A 22111-nucleotide genomic window follows, 5' to 3' on the forward strand; every position below is an offset into this window, starting at 1 on the left:
AATAGTATCAGACAGCCAATAACTGCTTGTTTAGCAGAGCTTCCAGCTTTTTCACCAGGAAGGGCATCACATAAGTGGCACACAGGTTTGTCCCAAGAGGCATTGTCTAAGAGCAGGAAGCATGTTGAACTCAAGTTCATGTCTTCAACTGAGTCACTCTTGATTCTCCAGTTTGAACATGCAGAATATCCCAAAGGTCCTCTCCAGCCAGTTAGTTCTGGTATAAATAGCTTCCTTGAAAATAATATTATATTTTATTTTATGTGTGTGAGTATGTTGTCTACATGTATAGTTGGGCACCATCTACAAGCAATGACCCTTGAGGCCAGAAGATGGCATCAGAACCCCTCAACCTGGAGTTACAAACATTTGTGAGCTTCCATGTATGTGCTGGGAATGGAACCCGGGTCTTCTGGAAGAGTTATCAGTGCTCCTAACCACTAAGCCATCTCTCTAGCTCCATAATTACTTCCTTAATGGTAATTACTCTGTAGGCTCTTTAGTTGCTGGGGTAGAGAATCTGCCATGGGCAGCCATGTTGGTAACTTTGTTCTCTGTTTATCTTCTTGACTTTACCTGTTGGTGGCTCTTGTTTTCCAGCTCTTTTAAGTCTCAGATGTTCTATCTCTCCCTATTTTCAAAAAAATTTTTATTTTTCAAATGTTTTAATTGAAAATGTTTTTTTTTCTTAAAATATATTCTATGTTTTCCCCCTCCCACAAATCCTCCCAGACCCTACCTACCACCACACCTACCCAAATCCCAAATCCACATCCTTTCTTGTTCTCTCTCATTAGAAAACAGACATCTAAAGAAGGAAAAAGAAATAAAGCAAAATAAAGCCAAACAAACCCAAATAGGACAAAACAAATCAAAGAACAGAAAAACAAAGAGCCAAAGAAGGTTCTCGATGACATCTTCAGCTCTCTGTCTCTTTTCTCACAGGCAGAGGTCTGGATTCTGTTTTCACTGGTGTAGAAACAACTAGTGACCATTGGAACTAGGAAGAATGGATAAATGGAAAGGGACAAGTAAATTTGGATGTGTCAGTTAGTGGACAAATTGGTCATGTGTGTGGGGCCATCTCACTCCCACTTTTCCCCATGGTACTCTTGAACAGGAGCAGCAGGAAATATTAGATAAAAATATAGCTAGAGAGAGACAGACAGAAAACACAGGATAGCCTCGGGAGGGCCTGGATCCTAATCCATTGGGCCCTGTTTGTCTCTGCCAAAAGGCTTTTAAAAGAATGCCAAGGGGTGGAGCAAAAGACCAGCCCCCAGCCCAGCCAAGTGCAGACCATCTCAGACACCTGGTGACCATGCACGTGGTCAAGCCATTCCCTAATGCAGCCCTGCTGTGTAAAGCAAGCTTAGATCTCACTAGGAAACCTCTGTGAACCCTAATAGTCATGGATTTAAGACAGGTGAGCTAGGTGGGATCACTCACAGTTCAGCTCAGAAACAGGATGCCCTTTGACCCAAAGGCAAAGAGTAGACCCCTCCTACCCTATCTCAAGTGTAGTTAAAGGGAACCTTGTCAGAAAGCCCCCTTATCTCCACAGTGATTCACAGCAGCTTATTTGGGATTAGTGTTCCCAAGATTAGCCATATTTTAACAGTGTCCTTCCATACAGACCCTGCCTTAAATATTTAAGCTTTTTTTTTCCAACCAAGGTTTGTAGTCATACACCCCTCTTATCACAGTGCACAGTGTTCATAAGCATGTGACAAGTAGTTGCTCAGCATATTAAGGGTCTCTCATATCCATGTATGCCTCTCCTGTAGTCAATTGTTTGATTCTTGCTTATAGAGATCATTAGTAAGTCTACATTTCTCAAAAATTAGCATCAGAAGAATTCTTGCTCTTGAACTCTATATTTCAATGATTGAGAGCCTTTATTCTCTCTTCTGAGACAGTCAGACCCGATATATATCTTTCTCAGCCTATTCTATTTGTCTTATATGTCACAGGATTTCTTATATTTTAATATGTGTATGCCAAGCTCAGTGGCTTCTGAGCTTTCACCTTCTCATAGAAGCACTGGGATGACAGATGGACACTATTTCATTTGGCTTTACCCTGGTACTAAGGATTCAAACTCAGTTGGTCATCTCCCCAGACTGATTTACTCTCTTTCACAGTAAACTTGATTTCTTTATAAGCTTAGTGGCCATCAACAACAAATAGGGAGTTTAACAGTCTCCTTAAATCCACACAAGACACACCCCTTCCTTGCCCCAACAATTAAAACGGGAAAGCACTAACAAAAGCAGAGTATCAGGACTGCTTTTAAAACACCACGTGGGGCTCACATAACCATGTGATCGAATGTTCTCTCCAGTAAAGTGCTTGCTGCAGAGTTGAGCTCTGAGTGTTTGCTTTAACCATGCAGGGCATATGCCATCTGGCATATTTCACATAAAAATGAAACTGCTTTCATGGCTGACTAGATGCCAAAATGGAATTGTATAACAGTCGTAAGCTCTATCCTGGTTCATGAATACACCTTAGGTGCTGTTTCAAGCATGAAACTATGGACGGTGCTAAAATTGTCATTGCATTTTCCCTTTTGAGGGGGATGATATACTAAGATTGAAGTTTCTCCCTCTAATGAGCTTAGATCCTGGAGACAAGTTTTTGAGTGAAGAAAAATAATCACAGAGTGATTCTTTCCCCGTGACTTGTGAAATATAATTCAGAGGCTCAGCTTAATTCTGAGTTTATGCTTCTTCAAAGTAGCTGGATACTAAAAGAAATACAAAGTTCAGACTATGAACTGGAATATTGGTGGTGGGGGTGGGGGGACTGCCTTAGTTTTTATTGCTGTAAAGAAACACAATGACCATGGCAGCTCTCTTACAAGGAAAACATTTAATTGAGATGGTGATGTGTAGTTTCAGAGGTTTAGTTCATTATCATGCAGGCAGATATGGTCCTGGCTATACCCTGACCAGAAGGCAGTAGGAAGTCAGCTGACTGTCACACTAAGTGAAGCTTGAGAAAAGAGACCTCAAAACCTGCCCCTGACAATGACACACTTCCTCCAACAAAACCACACCTACTCCAACAAGGCCACACCTCCTAGAAGTGCCACTCCCTTTGGGGGCCATTTTCTTTCAAATCACCACATTCTACTCCCTGGCCCCCAAAGGCTTATAGCCACATCAAAATGCAAAAACTGCATTTAATCCAACTTCAAAAGTTCCCATAGTCTATAACAGTCTCAAACTTGTTTCAAAGTCCAAACTCTCTTCTGAGATGCAATCTCTTAACTGTAATCCCCCTACAAAAATCAAAATAAAAAAAGCAGACCACATACTTCCAATGTATAGTGGCATAGGATATACATTACCATTCTAAAACATAGGGAAGAGGAAATATTGGACAAAATCAAGACTGAAAACCAACTGGGCAAACTCCAAACTCTGTGTCTCCATGTCTGATGTCAACATGCTCTTCAGATCTCCAGTTCCTTTCAGGTTTGACTGCAACATACTTCTTTCTCTTGGTTAGCCTGGGCAGGTATTCTAAGACTTTGGCATCTCTAACACCTTGGGTTCTCCAAGGCAATCCAGGCTTCAACCTCACAGCTTCACACAATGTCCTCTACTCAGGGACACCCCTGACACATGTTTGGCCTCAGTTGCTGTCTTTAGGTGCAGAGGCAACTTCTATAACCCACTTCTTCTATCCTCAACTCTAAAGCCAGAACCACATGACCAAAGCTACCAAGTTCTGTTGCTTACTGGGGCTGGACATACCCTACCCCCTGTTCAGTTACATCTTCACCAGCTTCCTGTCTTTCACTGTCTAAGCCTGGCTATCCTGAAACTTGCTCTGTGTATCAGGCTGGCCTCAAACTCAGATCTGCCAGCCTCTGCCCAGCCTCTGCTTTTCCAGTACTAGAATTAAAAGTGTGCCCCACCACACCCAGCTCTAAGCTTTTCTCCAGTGCCTTTTCACAAATTGGAAACTTAGAGGGGTGGGATCTGGCCCTGAAGTCATCACTCCCTTTATCCCATTTCTTAATCTGTTTATCTCCTTGAACACAGTATTTAGCTCCATTCTGGTGTCCCTTTTCTCCTCCAATATCTTTCCTTGCTCAGCTAGCTCCTTTTCTTTATAAATCTTCATTAGAGTTACCACTAATATCCATATGACAGAGTCTATACTACATTGTTTTGGGATTTCTTCTGCCAACGTGATTAATCCAAAACTCTTCACTTTAGCCTCAGGCAGACTCTTGTGACAAGGGCAAAAGGCATCCATTTTCTTCACCACAATATCTCCAGAATGATTTCTAGGCAACATACTAAAATTCTCCTCTGAAACCTCTTGAGCCAGCTCCAGACATTTCAAATCATTATCAGCACCATTGTCATCCATGCCCCTATGTATGCCTCATTAAGCAATGCTTAAAGCATTCCACTGCTTTCCTAATCCAAAGTACTAAAGTCCATACTACTCCAAACAAAAGCATGGTCAGGCCTATCACAAGAGTACCCCAGTCCCTGGTACCAACTTCTGTCTTAATTAGGTTTTTATTGCTGTGAAGAGACATCATAACCATGGCAACTCTTACAAAGAAAACATGTAATTGAGGTGGTGGCAGTGACACACTTCCTCTAACAAGACCACACCTACTCCAACAGGACCACACCTCCTAATAGTGCCATTCCCTTTGGGGGCCATTTTCTTTTAAACCACCATAGGGACCTTTAAAAGGAAAAGACTATAAATACCTAGAGGCCTAGGGTTTCTAGAATATATCAAGTGATCAATGTTTGACAGAATTAATTCCTTTGTTTTCATTACTTAATGTCATTTGCCCTGTCCCCCTTCCTACCTCCCCCTAGTGTTACATATATTTTAAGACATTGCCTCTTTCCACTGACAATCTCTGACTTTCTGTTGCAGCTTTAAATAATCTTATAGAACACAATATTAATTCCAGCAAAAATTATCACTCAAGTTGAAGAGATGCTAAGAATGGTTAAAGTATTTGGATAATATTTTGTACATCTCTGCCATGTTGTACAACCCAATGGCATATCCTCCTCTGTCTATTATGATTTGCCCTTTTGGCAAACTTGGGCCCCAATATTTGTCATGCTTGATATTCAGTTTTACACTGGAGTGTTTTCTTAATACATCTTTATGCATCTCATACATATTTGTATTCTTTCCAGCATAATTTTAAGCCCAGCGGAGTTTGGTAATAAAGCTTTTCTCTTGGTGTCAGCACCAGCATCTTAGCGATTTTCAAGTAATTCAAGTCATTTATTGCAAGTGCTTACTGTAGTATGGCATGAATGTAATCAGAAAGAGGCCTCATCTTTACTTTTCTCGTCACTTGCCTTCAATGCATGTGGTCCTTTTGCATGCAGTTATGAAACCCTTAACCTCCCAAATGGCATGTCCTTATGTCACATGGGGGAACTTTATGTCTATTATCTGTGAAAAACACTTGAAAACTTGAGCTTGAAAACTAGGTTTCTTTCTTTTTCTTCCTTCCTTCCTCCCTCCCTCCCTTCCTCCCTTCCTTCCTCTATCACTCCCTCTGTTCCTTCCTCCTTCTATTCCCTCCCTCCCTTTCTCCCTCCCTCCCACTCCCTCTCTGTCTTTTGTTCTTTCTTTTTTTTCTTCTGGAGCTGAGTACCAAAGCACTTGCTAGGCAAGTGCTCTACCACTGGGTTAAAACCCTACCCCCCACCCAAAAAAAAAAAAACAAAAAAACCAAAAAAAAAACTCAGCTCCTTATTTGCTTCATAGCTTATCCCTTTGAAGCTGGTGGGGAAATTGTCCCAACAGTGCTCACCTGTCTCTTTTAAGAGGGAAGATTTTGTTTCTATGCTCATAGGCATTTTTTCGAGATCTTTTGCAGAAGCAGGTTCTGCAGGCTAATTCTCTCCAGCTCTAGTTTACAAAGGATCTGCTATAATCATTGTTAACAATGTCTCAGGATCAAATAGAGATGGACTGAGGCTTCTCTTCATTTGCAATCAAATTTCCAACTGTGTTAGGCAGCTGGGCTGTAAAGTATGGAATTAAAATTTAGTAAATGTTCTGAAAGAACTGGTTTACATTTCACAAGTCTTTGATGAAGGGGCACTTGGAATTTGGGAGCCCTAGATTTCTTTTCACAGTATTCTGTTTATAGTTTCTTAAAAAGGCATAGACCCCTGTTAGGCTTCTTACATGAGCTCTTATCACTGAGAATAAAAACTTACTTTAATAATTTAGTTATAAACTTGTCTTTCATAGGCAGCATCTTTTTATTAGTTCAGTTAGAATGTTGAGTATTTAATATTATAGATGATTATCAGAGTCTGATTGTTATCCTGTTTATCTAGGATTTTAGCAAATCTTTGCCACTTCTGTTTACAGAAATATCCTTGCGTAAAAGCAAAGGCCCTGGGACTTCAATGAAATATGTACATACAGCTGCTATTTTTCCTCCTTTTCCAATTTGTAGATGGCCTTTTTGATGAAATGGCCACTATGAAGCTGACCACTGCTATGGGTCTGAGATGACCTGGTAGATGAAATGGCTCAGACTTTCAGCTGATTTTGTGTTGATGGAATCACAGTTACTGAACCTTAGAACAATATCATAGTGGACAGAGGAGAGTGATGTTTAGTGTGGCCCAGAAGGAGTGAGAGTTTGGCAGTGAGGACTATTTACTGCCTATCCCCTGCGGCCTCCTCAGCTACTATGACATTCTAAAGATAGTATTTAGTTTATATGTTAGAATGGATGAAGAATTTTGAGTTTCTGAACATGCATCATATCCTTATTCACTCACATTTAGAACTTTTCAATTCAATCTCAAAATGTTCAGGGGCTATGGAGGATGGAATAGAGATTGTAGGGGAGGTAGTATTGCCTGGATTTCATCAGAACAACATCCAAATAGGATGATGAGGAGAGAGAACCATTGTCAATTACTCAATGATATACAGAAACCAAAATATCTTTTAGTACATGGACATCTCAGCTTTGGTATTGAATACAAAAAGTATTTTCTCAACAGCTGAGTTTTTAATTTATGTTTCCTCCCTTCAAATGCTTTAAAGATATATTGTCCCAGAGTGAGAATTAAATATGTATTGATCATCTCTTAAAAGGCAGGTGGATGACCCAGAAGATCACACTCTTAGGTGCCTGGTGGTCATCTGAGGGTAGGTATGCATGGAGTCTCAAAGGCCTTCTTCTGGAAGGATCCATCTATGGATGTGATCTCAGTGGTAGCAGGGTGCCCATACTTTGGTGTGTGGGAAATATCACTTTTTACTTTCCTATATAAAACTTATAGTTTATAGTTAAGCAAATTGATTTGCTAAAATATTCAAGTGGAAAGAGAGACAGGTAAAAGTAACTGGAAATTCCTTTTATATGTCTAGTAAGAGACGTATGTTATGTTTCAAATTTGTGAAGGACAGTAATATCTTAAGAGTATTTTCCTTCTGTGACAGAAATGTCATTGTCACTTGGGTGTCCGTTTTTTTAAAAAAACTAAAAATGTGTGGTTTTTAGATTGTGATACTGCTGCTTTTTTTTTTTTAATGTGACATGTGCATTGTAGAGATTGACTTTAAGTTTGGAAGTAAATAGCTTCAAGGAACATACATTGTAAAAGAAAAAAAATTAACATTTTAGGGACATTCTTAAGTGTGTTCTGAGTAAGCAATGATTTTTAAGATAAAAATTAAATCGTTTTAAGGTATTCTTTGTGAAATGTGTACTGAACACACGCTCTCAGACATAGACAATAACAAAGTAAGTCTGTAGCTTGCAGTAATCTTCTCCGGATGGGGTAAAGGAACAGAGCCATGCTTTATGAAATCTCTTTGTTATCCTGGCATGGAAGTGACATCATGGGTTTTTAAAATATCCTTCCAGAGTCACATAAGTGAAAACACGTTTTCTTCTCACTTCCTTCTAATTGCTCCTGGGCACCTGCGGGTTTTCTGCTTTTATCTATTGCTTTTGTCCTGTTTTTCCGCCTCCTCACCCCACCACCTTGATCTGCTGTTCCTCCACTCTTCTTCAATGGGAAGCATCCTTCTTTCCCTTCCTGGCCTCTTGACTGTCCTACACTTAAATTTTTTTTTTTTTTTTCAGATCAAGCAGTTGCAGAGAACTACCAAATGTTGCCTTTTGCCCATACGTAATAATAACCACAAATTAAAGATCAAAATCGCTTTATTTCATGTTTAAGAAGAGAGCTTTGCTGCATATCTGTGATGCAGTTTAGTCGCAGACTGCCTGTGTTTGAAGGAAAAAATGATGATGACACATAGTGCTGTTGGCACTTATTGACGTTTTTATCTGAACAGCTTTTCTCATTAAGAACAATTACAGATCTGACTTCTCTGAACCCCCAACGTGAGTAGACTGATGAGGTTCTGTCAGCCACGGCTGCTGGAGGAAGGAGATGATACCACAGATGGTCCTTGGAAAATTCCTCTGGGTGGGATGGCATTTATGTGCCACTGAAGAGTGCTACTTGGGTTTGCATCTCTCGTGAGCGATGTCACTCACTAACCCAGTATACTTTTCTGTTCAAGAGGAGTAAGGCTTATAGTTCTTCTAAGTAATGTAGACAGTCACTAAAGTGTCCCTTTAAGTGAAGCTGATTTTTTTCTCTGCTTTTGACTGTGTTCCTGGTGACATACTATCTTAAAACTATGATTAAAAGAAACAAAACAAAACAACAACTACAAACCCCAACAACAACAACACAAAGCAGAAAAACTGTGGGATTATTTTAAGTATTTCACAAGAGGACATCTTGGAAATCAGATATATGTTAAGGAATTACTAAGGTCTCACACTAGTAATAGGGACATTTTTAGTATTCAGACAGCAAGACCGGTACTCTGTTCTGTGTCTCACATAGCTACCCATGAACACTGTGCCTTAGAAATCTCCTAAAGAGATAGTTAGCAGGTGATATAAGAGGACAGTTAGTTTAAGGGGCATTTTTGTCCCAGGGTTTCAGCAGATGATGTTAAGGATTGATATTGGGTGTAAATAAAACAGACAATTTTTATCTACTGGAGGCAGAAAAGAAACATTAAAAGACACAATAGTCCCATGAAATTCCCATTTTTTTTTGTCAATTCTACATAGACCAGTGGTTCTCAACTTCCCTAATGCTGTGATCCATTAATACAGATCTTCATGTTGTGATAACCCCCAACCATAAAATTATTTTTATTGCTACTTCATAACTGTAATTTTGCTACTGTTATTAATCATACTGTAAATAGCTGATATGCAGGATGTCTGATATACAACCCTGTGAAAGGGTCCTTCAACCCCAACTGACATAGACACACCTCACTCTTTGTACTTTCTCACTGAGGCTAGTTAGCACTAATGAGTTGAAACACTAATTCATAGCACTTAGTGGAAAAGAGTGTGTAAAATCACTACATGCAATACTGAAAAGATACAAGAGTACCGTGTGTGTGTGTGTGTGTGTGTGTGTGTGTGTGTGTGTGTGTGTGTGTATGGGGTAGAGAGCTAGCTATGCTGTGGTGTGGTGTTTGTGTATGTTGGAGAAGCCAGTAATATTTACTCCGTTGTTTGCTTTAATAAGCTGGGAATTGCCTTACAATCATAGCGCAGAATCAGTAAATGGATAACATTTACTACTAATTAGACTTTCACTTTGATTCTTTGTTGTTTCAGTTGAACTCTGGTTTAAAGTACTTTTCCACTTCATTGTTACACACTGACAGATACAAAATCCTGTCTTAGAATCCACATGGTATTTCAAGAAGCATCATATTTGTCATACAAGAAAATACGTCATGGCTTGATGAGTTGGCTCAGTGGGTAAAGAAAGTTCTGGACAAGCTCGATGTCTTGACTTGAATCTCTAGGAACTATGTAAAGGTGGAAAGAGAACCAACTCCCCAATGCTGTCCTCTGACCTCCACACAGATACCCTCTGATCTCACATGCGTGCTGTGCCACTCACCTAATGTTTGACCCCTGTCACAATATACAATAATAGTTAATAAATACAATTTAAGATAACATGCCTCTTTGCTAATCCTGTTCCTTAACTAAGATTGGGAGGGAGCCTCAGCAAGTTCTATGACCTAATCTCTACCCCCACTTCCCCACCGAAGCTCTGTGCAGTTCTGAATGCTCTTGGGTCTAACACTTATTTAATCCTGCAATCCTGCAGGCAACTTACTTTGAGATTTTTGTCTTGAAGACCATAATGCTTACCTACAAGTGTAAAATATTGTATGTTCCTTATTTATATGCTGATGAGTCAGTATTATTTCCATCTAATTTTGATGAATATTTCCAGAAGAATTATCTGTAGAAATGAGTTGTTTAAAAGTCACTTATGTGAAAAATTGAGTCCTCTCTGCATTTCATTCTACTTAGGATCAACAAATTTGAAAATTAATATCTATATTATTCATCTCATTTAAGGGAATAGAAATTAAATTTAATTTTAGGAGATAGTATTTGTTCATTGATCTCTCTAGGGTGAACTGTTGAGGAAACAAGAATACAAATACATTTAAGAAGGGGTTAAGTTGTAATGTAAATTCATGGATATGAATATTGCACATAACACTGCTATAAATTCATCTCTATAACTTCTCAGGGTAGAAATAATATTTATGCGCACATGAATATTGGATTTAAATATGCTTTTGGAAATTATAATTGTTAAGTTTTCCTAGACTACAAAATCTTAAAACAAGGTTATGAAACACAAGATGTACTCATGAATGCATCTGAGTTCTGAGTTTCTGGGAGACTGAACAATTATTGATTAGTAGGCTGTAAATGAGCAAACATTTATAATGTTCATTCAGGACCTCTACTTGGGGAAGCAGAAATAGCTCTATTTTCCCTAGAGAGTTTTGCCTGACCTAAAGAACAGGAAATAAAAGTCAATATGTGACATTCTCAGGTAAGTAGAGAGCAAGAAAGCCGTGTTTGGGGAGTAGACAGATTGGCGAATGTTTCTTTTATTAAGATTAATTTTCTAGATCCCTGGGGGGGGCGGTAAAAACTCAAACCCAACTTACAGTTGCGTGACTGTTACTGTCTTCATGATCTAATTGAGAGCTTCTGACCTTCATTTCAAAGCTCTCCAGTGTTCTATTCTTATCTACTGTGTGGAGGGTCTGTAGAGCAGATGTTTGGTTCTGAATCCATGTGCCTGGAGTTATTTTATCTTCCCCATCCAATCACATTTCCATTCCATTTCCTGTAAAGAGTCCTTCTGGAAAAGGTGACCAGAGCTGAACATTTTATACTAAAGAAAGGAGGGCATCAGCCGGGCATGTTGCCCTGATTCTCCACTATCATCTTCACATCTAACTACATTGTTGTTCTTTGAAATAAACCAATCAAAAAACATTCTTCATGGTGATAAAAATAAAAGGAAGTACTTGGAGGCTAAGGGTACACAATATCTTCCAGATAGACTCTGAAACAGAGCCTGCTGTGATCTACTTGTCAAAACTTCTGTCAGAAGGAAGGTGAATTGACGGAAGCCTCAATTGCCCTTTCCAAGTGGGGTCAGTTGAGACTCAGTGTCACCCAGCTCTGATGTTGCTCCCCCTTCCTGTCTCCCTTAGCATTCATTAGCACCCTAGTCCCACATAACACAATATTTTAGAGAAAATTTTCCCCCTTAGGAAATAAAATGGAGATTGTGTGCTGAAATGTTCAGACCTTGTGGGAGCAAAGGTACTCTCCACATTGGCCAGATACACTTCTCACTCGACGGAAAATGGTTTGACTCTTAATTTCATCACAGCAGGATGGTGGGCCACTGTCTGCTGGACGCATTGGAAAATGTAATTAGATACTCAGGATAGAGGCAGTTTACTTTCAGCCACAGGAATATTACTCCTGGATAAATCATTGTGAGACCCGGAAAAATAATGGTGCTTGACTGGCATGATTTGAAAAGAGTGGGGTGGGCACACCAACTGACTTTATTTGGTACAGGGTGCAATCTACAAGATGCATAGTTGTGAAATGTCTTTTCTTTTCCTTGAGGGTATTCTAAATAACTGGGCTCTGCTGGGCCAAAATTAAAATGTAGCTTGTATCATCTCCCAATTTCCTTAGCTCCCTTTGTTTAATGAAAGACTTCAGTTTCTCCCTTCCTTTTCTTTGCAACCCCCCTTGTAAGGCTGTTTTGTAGACAGTATTGCCCTTTCAGCAAGAAGGACTTGGGGGACTTATATGAAAAGCTATCTTGAATCTTTATTTGCCCTGGTCTTCATGTGTGTTTCTTCCAAGTGGGCACTTGGAGAGATCTCGTACTAGAAGTGGCCACAGACTTTTTCAACCCAACCCATTGCCTGTTTGGGGCTCACCCTTCTCTTGGGTGGCTTCAGCTATGGTAATTTAAATCTTCCCCATCCATGCACAGAGAACATGTTTCCTAAGATTTTGGCTTGCAAAGTAGCTGATCGGGTTCCAAGCCGTCCATACAGTACACATGGAGTCAGCAATGGACAGGGTCCAGAGTTTGCTATGTTCATTCAATCTGATAATGAGATGGAACAAACTCATAGCTATGTCTACGCAAACCTTTCTCAGCCCCTGTTTTGTTATTTTTTTCCCACTCTCAGAGTCTAATTTAATTTTTCAGTTTTCTTATGGGAAACGAAAGCACAGGTCACTTCTCATTTGCTGAGGTGGAGCTTTATCTTCTTAGGGCTCTGTTGACCTTCTTTGAGAAGTCTGGTCTCAGCTCTTAGGATCATCCAATTTAGGCCTCACCTGAATGACAAGGATTTAATTCCAATTGCACTGGAATGCTGCTATGCTTGAGCCTGTAAGCTTAGTGGACTGAGTTGAGTTGGCTTGGATTTTGGTGACAAGTTTTTTCTTTTTCTTTTCTTTTTTTTAGTTGGGAGATGAGTTTATTGGTTGCAAGGGAAAGGTTTACATTATTTGGTATTTACTTTCAGAATGTGTTTTATGTGTTTACTTTGTTCCTGTAAAATATATTGCAAATATCTATCTGTTATTTTAATTCCATATAGCACTTACCTACTATGTACTGTTGATTGTCAATATTTTGAAAACGTTGATTGGTTTGCCCATCAACACTGTGATTTCAAAATCCATGCTAAAAAAGTGAGTAATGTTCCTTTGTGAATGTCAAGGGCTATTATTGTGAACATATTAGATGCTGCATTTTACACTGATAAAAAAATCAAATCTTCAGAATTCTTCCATATAGCCTATTTATCAAATTAAAATTGCATGTGTTTCTATAATTAAAAAAATTATTTTACTTGTATGAGTGTTTGCTTGTTTGTATACCATGTGTGTTCCTGGTGCTTGTAGAGGCCAGAGGAGGGCATTGGATCCCTGAGAACTTTAGTTAGGGATGTGAGTTTTGGTGACAAGTTTTATCAAGTCCACCTAACTCACCCATAGACAAGCGTGCTGTGCTGGTAGACAACCTTATTATTTATCTCTTCAGTATAATCTGCACTTCACCCCTCCACAAATTCCAATATTCCAGTATCGTCAAGAGCTTCATCCTACTTGCATTACTAATTATTTTTTTATAATTTATTCATTTTTATGTTATGTGCACTGGTGTTTTGCCTGCATAAATATCTGAGTAAGGGCGTCCCCTAGAACTGAAGTTGTAAGCCGCCATGTAGGTGATGGGTATTGAACCCTGGTCCTTTGGAAGAACAGTCAGTGCTCTTAACCATTGAGCCAACTCTCCAGTCCTACATCACTAATTCTTAAATCATTTTTTCTTATCTTGCCCCAAATCTGAGATGAGATTGATGACAATTCAAGTAATATTGATGAAGGAGATGGGAATAGACAGGAAACAAATTCATCCAAAGAGTATTGTAGTGGAGCTAAGAAAAGGAGAGTCCTATCCCAGTATAAGCATTAGGCATAGTAGACTCATAATTGTGGGTTTCCTCCATCTAGGGATGGCTTTTATAAACAACCAACAAGATTCCCATCTAATTGCCTTAACTTCTTCATAAGCAGTGATCAGTGATACACATGACAATTTTGTTCTTTGGTACTTTCAGGTGATAATGTCACACAGTTTTATCACATAGAAGGCTTCTACCGTGCATATGGAATAATGCTTGTGACATTCTAAAGGTGGGCATTCCAACTAAATCACTCAGACCACAGGGGCTTTGATGGGTATTGTAGGTAAAAAGTTGATTATTTTAGTCATTTAAACACAATATACTGAGTGGGCTTGACAAGAAGACATTGTTTTCTTACAAGTTTAGATAATTGAATGGGCTACAATCCAAGTGCCAGAATGGTCAGATTCTTGGTGATGGCCTCTCACTCTTTGTACAATTGTCTTTCTGAATGGAGAAGGGAAGATCTGGTCTCTTCATAGAAGGACACTAAATACATCGTGAGAGCTTCACTTTAATGACCTCATCTAGGTCTAAGTATGTCTCAAAGGTCGTACATCCAAATATTGTTACATTGGTAGTTAGGACATCAACATAGTCAACACATGGCTTCTGAGAGAACACAAACCTTCAGCCCATCCACATCATTTGTCAGATGAGTTGTATCCCAATTTCTTGGTACTCAACATTGTTTCCCCACTTAGCTGTTCTGTACTGAGTTAGTTACATTTATTCATTTAAATTTTTATTGGTCCAGGTGAAATCTCTCTCTCTCTCTCTCTCTCTCTCTCTCTCTCTCTCTCTCTCTCTCTCTCTCTCTCTCACACACACACACACACACACACACACACACACACACACTTCATCCATTCTAAAGTAGATATAGCCTACCCTTAACTTTATCATCTCCATCATTTTTCTGTAACTCAGCCATAAAAAATAACTTTGCCTTCCTATTAATTACCACTATACTCAATAATTCAATTTTTCCCAGTGTACTTCATGGGTAGAATTCTTCTTTTTTGTCCTTCTGTACATTGCAGAGTTGCTGTTACAATGAAAGCACTGAAAATGCTGAATAAACTAATGAATGGATTTTAAAAATATGTTTTATTCTAGAATAATTTCATATTAACAGGTAATTTGAAGTGTAACATAGAAAGACACAGACCCACCACTAAATTCATGCCATTATTATGACCCTATATTAATACTGTATGAATAAGTGGGGTTTTTTGGTATTATATTTAAATGCCCTCTTGAAAAAACCGTCATAGGTTGAAAACCCTTTAATGGTTCACTGACATCAAGACTTTAATTTACAGATGGCAAAATCCAGGATTGGAAAGGAAATTCGTAGAATATGGTGGAATGGAGCCTGACTTTTCCATCTTTCAGTGTGATGCTCTTTGTTTTTTGATGTTCTACATGAAGTGACCCTTTCTACAGTGTCAGTAAGTCCACTGTATTCAGTGTAGGCTGGTTGAATCTTTGTCTATCGAGGAAAGCGGATCATTAAGAGATTCTGCTGCGAGACGATCGGCCACACTAGTGGAAGCCCATGAACTGTGGACTGGTGGCTATGGAGTCCCCATGGGACAGGACTAGGCCTTCTGGATATGGAAGATGGTTGTTTGGCTCGAACCATTTGGGGGGCACCCAGGCAGGCGGATTGGGATCTGTCCCTGGTCTATAGGCAGGCTTCTAGAATCTGGTGCCTGTGGTGTGACACCTTGCACAGCCTTGATGTGGTGGGAAGGGGCTTGGACCTGCCTAGGCTCAGTGTGCTGGGCTCTGCTGATTCCCCATGGGAGACCTCGATTTGGGGGATGTGGGGATGTGGGGTGGCTTGAGAAAGAGGGATGGGGGGTGGAAAGAGGGAGGAGGGGGGTATCTGTGGATAGCTTGTGGAGTGAGTAGAAATTTTCTTAATAAAGAAATATGAAAAAAAAAAGGAGATTCTGCTGCGTTCAGGAAAACACAGGACCTGCATCTGCTTTGTAAAGTGACTTTTAAAAGAGCTCTGAGGCATTAATGCAGATGATGAGTGGATTGGCTAAGGATGACGGTGAAGGGACCGATGACCTGGATCAGTGGAAAGTCTCTGAAGGTGGAACTACATCAGAGGCCATGGAAAGACAAAAGCAGATATTGAGAGCCGTTAAAGAGTATAACCAGTATGATCTGGTCACCAGTGGAGGTAGGAAGAGAGAAAGTAGAAGATGTTGAAGTTGACTCTGAGGCTCCTGGCTGGGGCAATTAGGTGAAAAGTGCTATTGCTAGTCAAGACACAGCGTGTTTGGAAGAGAAGAAAGGCTGGTTAAGTGTTAGATGACTGCAGGGCTGTGAGTGCTGTCACCAGACAGCAGGTGATAACTGTGGAACTCAAGAAAGAAGTTAAATCCCAAGGCATTAATCTAAGAGGTAATATTGAGGTGGTTGATGAAGCCGTTAGAGGAGGTGATATCCCCTGAGGCAGACAGAGAAAGATGGAGGACAGAATATCTGAGTTCATTTGGAATCGAAGACAGCAGAAGCAGAAGGAAGTAATAAGAAGCAGAGAACCCACACTGGGGTGGTATGAGGAGCCCGGGAGAAGACAGCGAATGGTGTCGAATTCTTCAGTGAGGTCCAACAAAGTAAGACTTAAAGGATAGCATGGGACCAAGGCTGACCTGAGCAAGTGCCTTTCCTGGGGAGGAGGTGGAAGGGTAAGTGTGAAAGAGCTAACACCAGAGAGTTTTCATTAAGGTTTTCTGTTGATCAAGGTGTCTTTACGTCCCCACATTTAAAGACAGTTACATGAGAAAAACTCAAGCTGAATAAAAACATCATCTCTGTTGTGACTATGAGACATAAAGAGAGGCTGCAGGTTTTTTGAATCTCGTCTGGGAGAGTTTCAGGACTAAATGTGCAAGCCTTTTAGGATGGGGCAGCTTAGTCCCACAGGAATGAAGAACATTCCTGAATTCCTCTTTCAGCCTTTGGCTTTTATTCCATGAGGTTGAACAAATACAACTATAGGAGATAGCTTTCATATTTGCATTATACTCATAGGATAAATTTTTCCCTGTCTGAAAATATTGAATTTTCTAACTGGTTGATTTATTCAGAGGTCTCTGAATATTTCAGCATATAATCAATTGCACTTTTAATAAACCATAAACTATGTTTACTGCCATATTTATTGATTTAATCAAAGTGACTTGATGGCTAACTGGTAGAGTGCTTTCCATGGGTCCCAGATATGAAGACTAATAATTATTGGAGACAATAAAACAGTAAGGTGAGAGAGTGGTTTTATTCCTGAGAAATCAAATGGAACAAAACAAAGTAAAAAATACTTTCCTGTTTGTTTGGAGGCAGAGATTGCCTGAAAGACAGGCCAGCATTATGAAAAAAACCTCCCCCGTGGTTCCTGGAATCTTTCAAGCAGGTGCAGACAGTACTAGACCCCTATTAAAGAATAGCCTGTGTACCCCCTTGGAGCCTCGCTGCTGTTTTCGCCTGGAGGTGTAAATGGATTCAAAGGTCATCTGCTTCTTCCTTAACATCCTATTCCTCTCCCTTTGGCATGGTTTCAGGTTGAATTAGAGGCATTAAGATTGAGGCTGCTCCCTCGTCAATGGGAGAGAATCAAAAGAGCCCTTCTGTCCCCTGCTGATCCTTTGAAAGTCCTCTAGGTCTTAACACTCCAAATGATTTGATTATGTTTGGTTATAGTTGCAATATTGATTTGAGTTAAAGGTGGCCAGCAAGGGTCGAGCTGTGTTTTATGTTTTCTTGCGGTCCTATGGGTCAGACTGCATTACTTCCACCCCATCGGCTGCAGAGAATCACCATCATCCTTCCAGGAACAAAATGTGCCATGACACATTTTAGAGACCTTGAGAGCACTTGGAAAAATGGCTTGACACAATAATAATTTGGTTTTTTTTCCTTCTTTCTTCTTTTTTTCCATGACGCTGTTTTCTTTGGAGAATAAACAGCACTATATTTACACACAGAATAGACCTCACTGCAAATCCCTCCATTTGGCTTTGACAAATTTGCTGAAAATTTGACAAAGAAAACATTTATTTTGGATAGAATTAGCCAATTCAGTAACAATCTGGTGAACTGAAATTTAAGTTTTATTTTAAATTCAGTGTACGTTCACAGATTAGAGGTTTGTTTTCGGCACTCCTTAGATTTCCACATCAGATTGCATAACTGAATTGCAATCCATAATACTTGAGTTAGAAGAGACTCTAGTGGGAAGGACTAAATAGGTTTTGTAGTTGTATTATAGTTGGTGGGAGTCCATCAATACTGGGGGAAAGCATAGCCTATTAACAGCCTTTTCCTGTGTCACAGTCACAACATTTTAGATATAACTTTGGGAAAAGAAGCCATCCAATATACTGAGAGCAAATGATGACTAAGTGACCTATGGGTTTTCAACATCTAGGATCTCCCAATATGTGTCACCCTCAGATCACTTACCATCATTGAAAAGGAAAAAGACAAAACACAGTCCTGGGCCATGAGGCTTCTAGTAGCAAATCTGTACACTGGGTTGCCTTTGTTGGAATCATAGGCAATTTTTTTTTTTACATATATCTCTGTGTGTAGGGAGGGAAGAAACAGACAAACCAGCCCATAGAAATGTTAAAGAGAAAGCAAGGGAAAACACACAGAGCTCTGCTGGCAGATGAGTATTTCCTTAGAGGTAAAGATAAAATGAAAATGAGTTTGCTGTAATTTCATTTTAAAATTTTTTTGATGTATGTTTACTAATATCCACAATAATATAATAACTTTGACATGACAGTTCCTATATCTACATGCAGATCTGGTTTAATTGAAATAACACTACACTAGTTTTAAATAAAACAAACAATGGATAAAAGATGGAGGATGAAGAAAACCCTGTTGGGTTACAGTGCCTATACATCTTTGCACACCAGAAATAGGAAGTGAGTGTATTGAGAGAACAATAAAGTATACAGGAAAAACTGTGAGATCATTTATAAGCATTGTTAGGACCAGAATTATGTTTGGACCCTTCTTACCTTCCACAGTACCTAGCATTAGTGAATATTCAAAACTATACTTCCTGAATGAATAATCTGTACACCAGAAACTTTTCAAAAATAATATTTTTATTCTGAGAGAATTTCATACAATTAACCAGCAACTTCTCCCCTTATCTCTGCCCAGGTCTACTCCTACCTCCTTACCCTCTCACCTCCAGACTCTTCTTCTTCTTCTTTTTTTTTTTTAATTTATCAGTTCATTGACTCAGCACCCTTTAGTAGTGGCTTCCTTCTTTAGGTGGATTTTCTCATAGTAGATTCCTTTCATGCACTGGAAAAAAGATTGAAAGCATGTTACAGGGTGTAAAGGAGCTGAAATTAGAAAAGTAGAGATGGGTACACCTAGGGACAGGGATTTCAAAAGAGACTGAGTAAAATAGGAAGCTTTTTGCTTGTGTAGGTTGGTTTTAGAGCCAAGAACCTTATGCTGTAGAACCAAATGATCCCAAGATGCTCCAGTCTTGGATTCACTTCATCTCAAGCAGTGATCTTCAACTTCCTATTAGTGCTTTCTGAAACAAAAGACAACCTTTGGGACCCCACTAGTCCATTATTCTTCAAAACAACTAAACAGCAGTAGTATCTTGGGAAACGTTTTCAGAGTCAAGAGGAAGTTTCCAACATGTTTCCTAAACCCGTACTTAACTCTTCAAACTCTTATCCTAAAGTTTTACTCAATAAGACTGTATTAGGGGGAGCCAAGGTTTCACTGCAGACACACGCATGAATAGTGCCTAGGCCATTTATAGGGCATAAAGTAAACTGGAGTATGTGGAATCATTAGAAAAGTAGAAGAATTGAAGCCTCCAGAAATCTAAGGGCTTCAGAATCTTGTTCAGACTTTACTGTAAGTACAGAGAGTAACTTATAAGACAGACTGTGAGGAGGCATTTATTTCTAGCAGACTTCTAGGCAGAACGTTCTGTCCACTATGTGTTGAAGATGTCCTAAGATTCCACCACTGATCTCACTGCTAAGCAAGATTGCTTTGTTCTTTGAGTACTTGTGAAAGGGGAAATATCCCTCCATCTTTGACTTCAAATGACATTTAGCCTTCTATTCCAAGGTCCCTCCCTCCCTCCTCAATTCCCTTCTCTTGCCCCCCATCCCTGCCTCTTCATTCATTACTAAACATTTTCAGAAAACTTCCTATGTGGATATTAGTTAGATGGAAGTATAAAGACAAAGTTACTTTCAACGTATTAAATATCTAAAAAATACAGGGATGTGATATACCCTTTGTGTGGAGTCACTTGGCACGGCAGTGTTGGAATGGGAACACTTGGCTGTGTAGCTACATCCTAAAGAATTTGATACACAAGGCCATGCAGGCAACTGGCCATTTTCAGGTCACAAGCTTGAGTATTTTTAAATGAGAAAGGAAATATAACATTTAGTTCGTGAGTGACATCTCTATTAGCTATAAAAATGTGTGTTGAGTATATTTCAAAGGGAAGAATGTTCTATGCACAAAGAATGGGAAGCTGACATTGTTCTGTGAAATTTTTATCTTTAGTATTTTCATTAGGCCCCACAGTAACCATAAAAGGCATTTTCCTCATTTCCTCTTCAGCTGTAGAAAGTGATGGCCCATGAGACATTCACAAATTGTCCAAGCCAGCATGACTGTCAGTACTGGTCTGCAGACTCACATTTCTTTGGGATTCGAATGTTTTATCATGGTGAGGATAGGGATTGAAAAGACAAGTCAAAGATCTATTTTAAGTGTCCTTTTGCAATTCCTAGAAAATGATAAAATGGATTTTTATTTCTAGTGCTCTTTTAGACACATACATACACACAAATATCTTTGCAATAGAAATTAGATACATTCTGTTAATATTTTTTAGAGAGGTCAAATTGTTGTATTTCCATAGCAATCTTCACGCTTGGTCTAATCCCAACCATTCCGGAGAAAATTTAGAAATACTGATATCCTCTAAATAGAAAGTAGAGGATGACTTGTCAGAAAATGGTCATGAATCCAATCTAAATAAAATTTCACACATACCCTTTATCAGTAAAAAGGTGAACTCTTAACTGCTTTCCCAAGGAGTTAATTGAATATTTTAGAGGAATTTCTAATTGCAATGTCATTGTATTGCCTTTCCTTAGTGCTTAGCCCTCTAATTTGAGATCTACTGGAGGGCAACACTTACAAATTAGAAACATAATTGAAATCTACTGCTGAATAAATTGATGCTTACTGCTACATAAAATTAGAGAAATCATTTAAAATGGTATAGAATCTGTTTTCTTTCACTTCACTGGCTTGTTGTTTGTTGGAGGAGTTTGTAGCTTGAAATTTCTCTCAGAAAAGGTGGGCTTTATCCTTTGACATACTTGCATGGCCAAAAAGACAGAGGCCTTAGTTAGGGATCTCACGTGATGAAGGGTCCTCAGAGCTCCTTGAATTTGACTGAAACTGAGTGAAAGGTGCTACTGGGAGACTAATTCTACCTACACAGATTCTTAAAAATTGTGTTTGAAAGATATAAGAAAGTGAAAATTCATACTTAAATTGGTACAATACTTAGTATCTTATTCCAGATTAAATTCCAAGTTCTTAAAACAAATGCATTAAAACACAGTTAAGAAAATTGCAATATAATACATACATACACACATACATACATACATATATACACACATATATGTAAAATCTAGATTATATTTCTAGCATATGCAAAATGTCTTTGAACTTAAAGAAGATAATCCAATAAAAATGAGCAGATGTCAGAATAGTCACCTCACCAAAGAAGAATTGGATATAAATATGCAGCAGAAGATGCCAAATACGTTTTATTATAAAGGAGCTGAAACAAAAATGGTAGACTACCTCCAACTGCAGAATTACTAAAATCCAAACATTCGATCATATGAATTACTGGTGAGGCTACACAGTCATAAGAAATCTTATTGGTTGTTTCTGGGAATCGAAAATGGCATAGTTGTTTGTGAAGAAAATTTGGTAGTTTTTAAAATTGATGATGATGATGATGAATCTGAGGGCACCTGTCACAGTACACATGTGGAGGTCAGAGGACAACCTAGAGGAATTGTTTATCTCTTGTTCACCTTTGTACAACTTCTGGGAGTTGAAATCA

The sequence above is a fragment of the Onychomys torridus genome, chromosome 21 (genome assembly GCF_903995425.1).
Source record: "Onychomys torridus chromosome 21, mOncTor1.1, whole genome shotgun sequence".
NCBI classification, from domain to species: domain Eukaryota; kingdom Metazoa; phylum Chordata; class Mammalia; order Rodentia; family Cricetidae; genus Onychomys; species Onychomys torridus.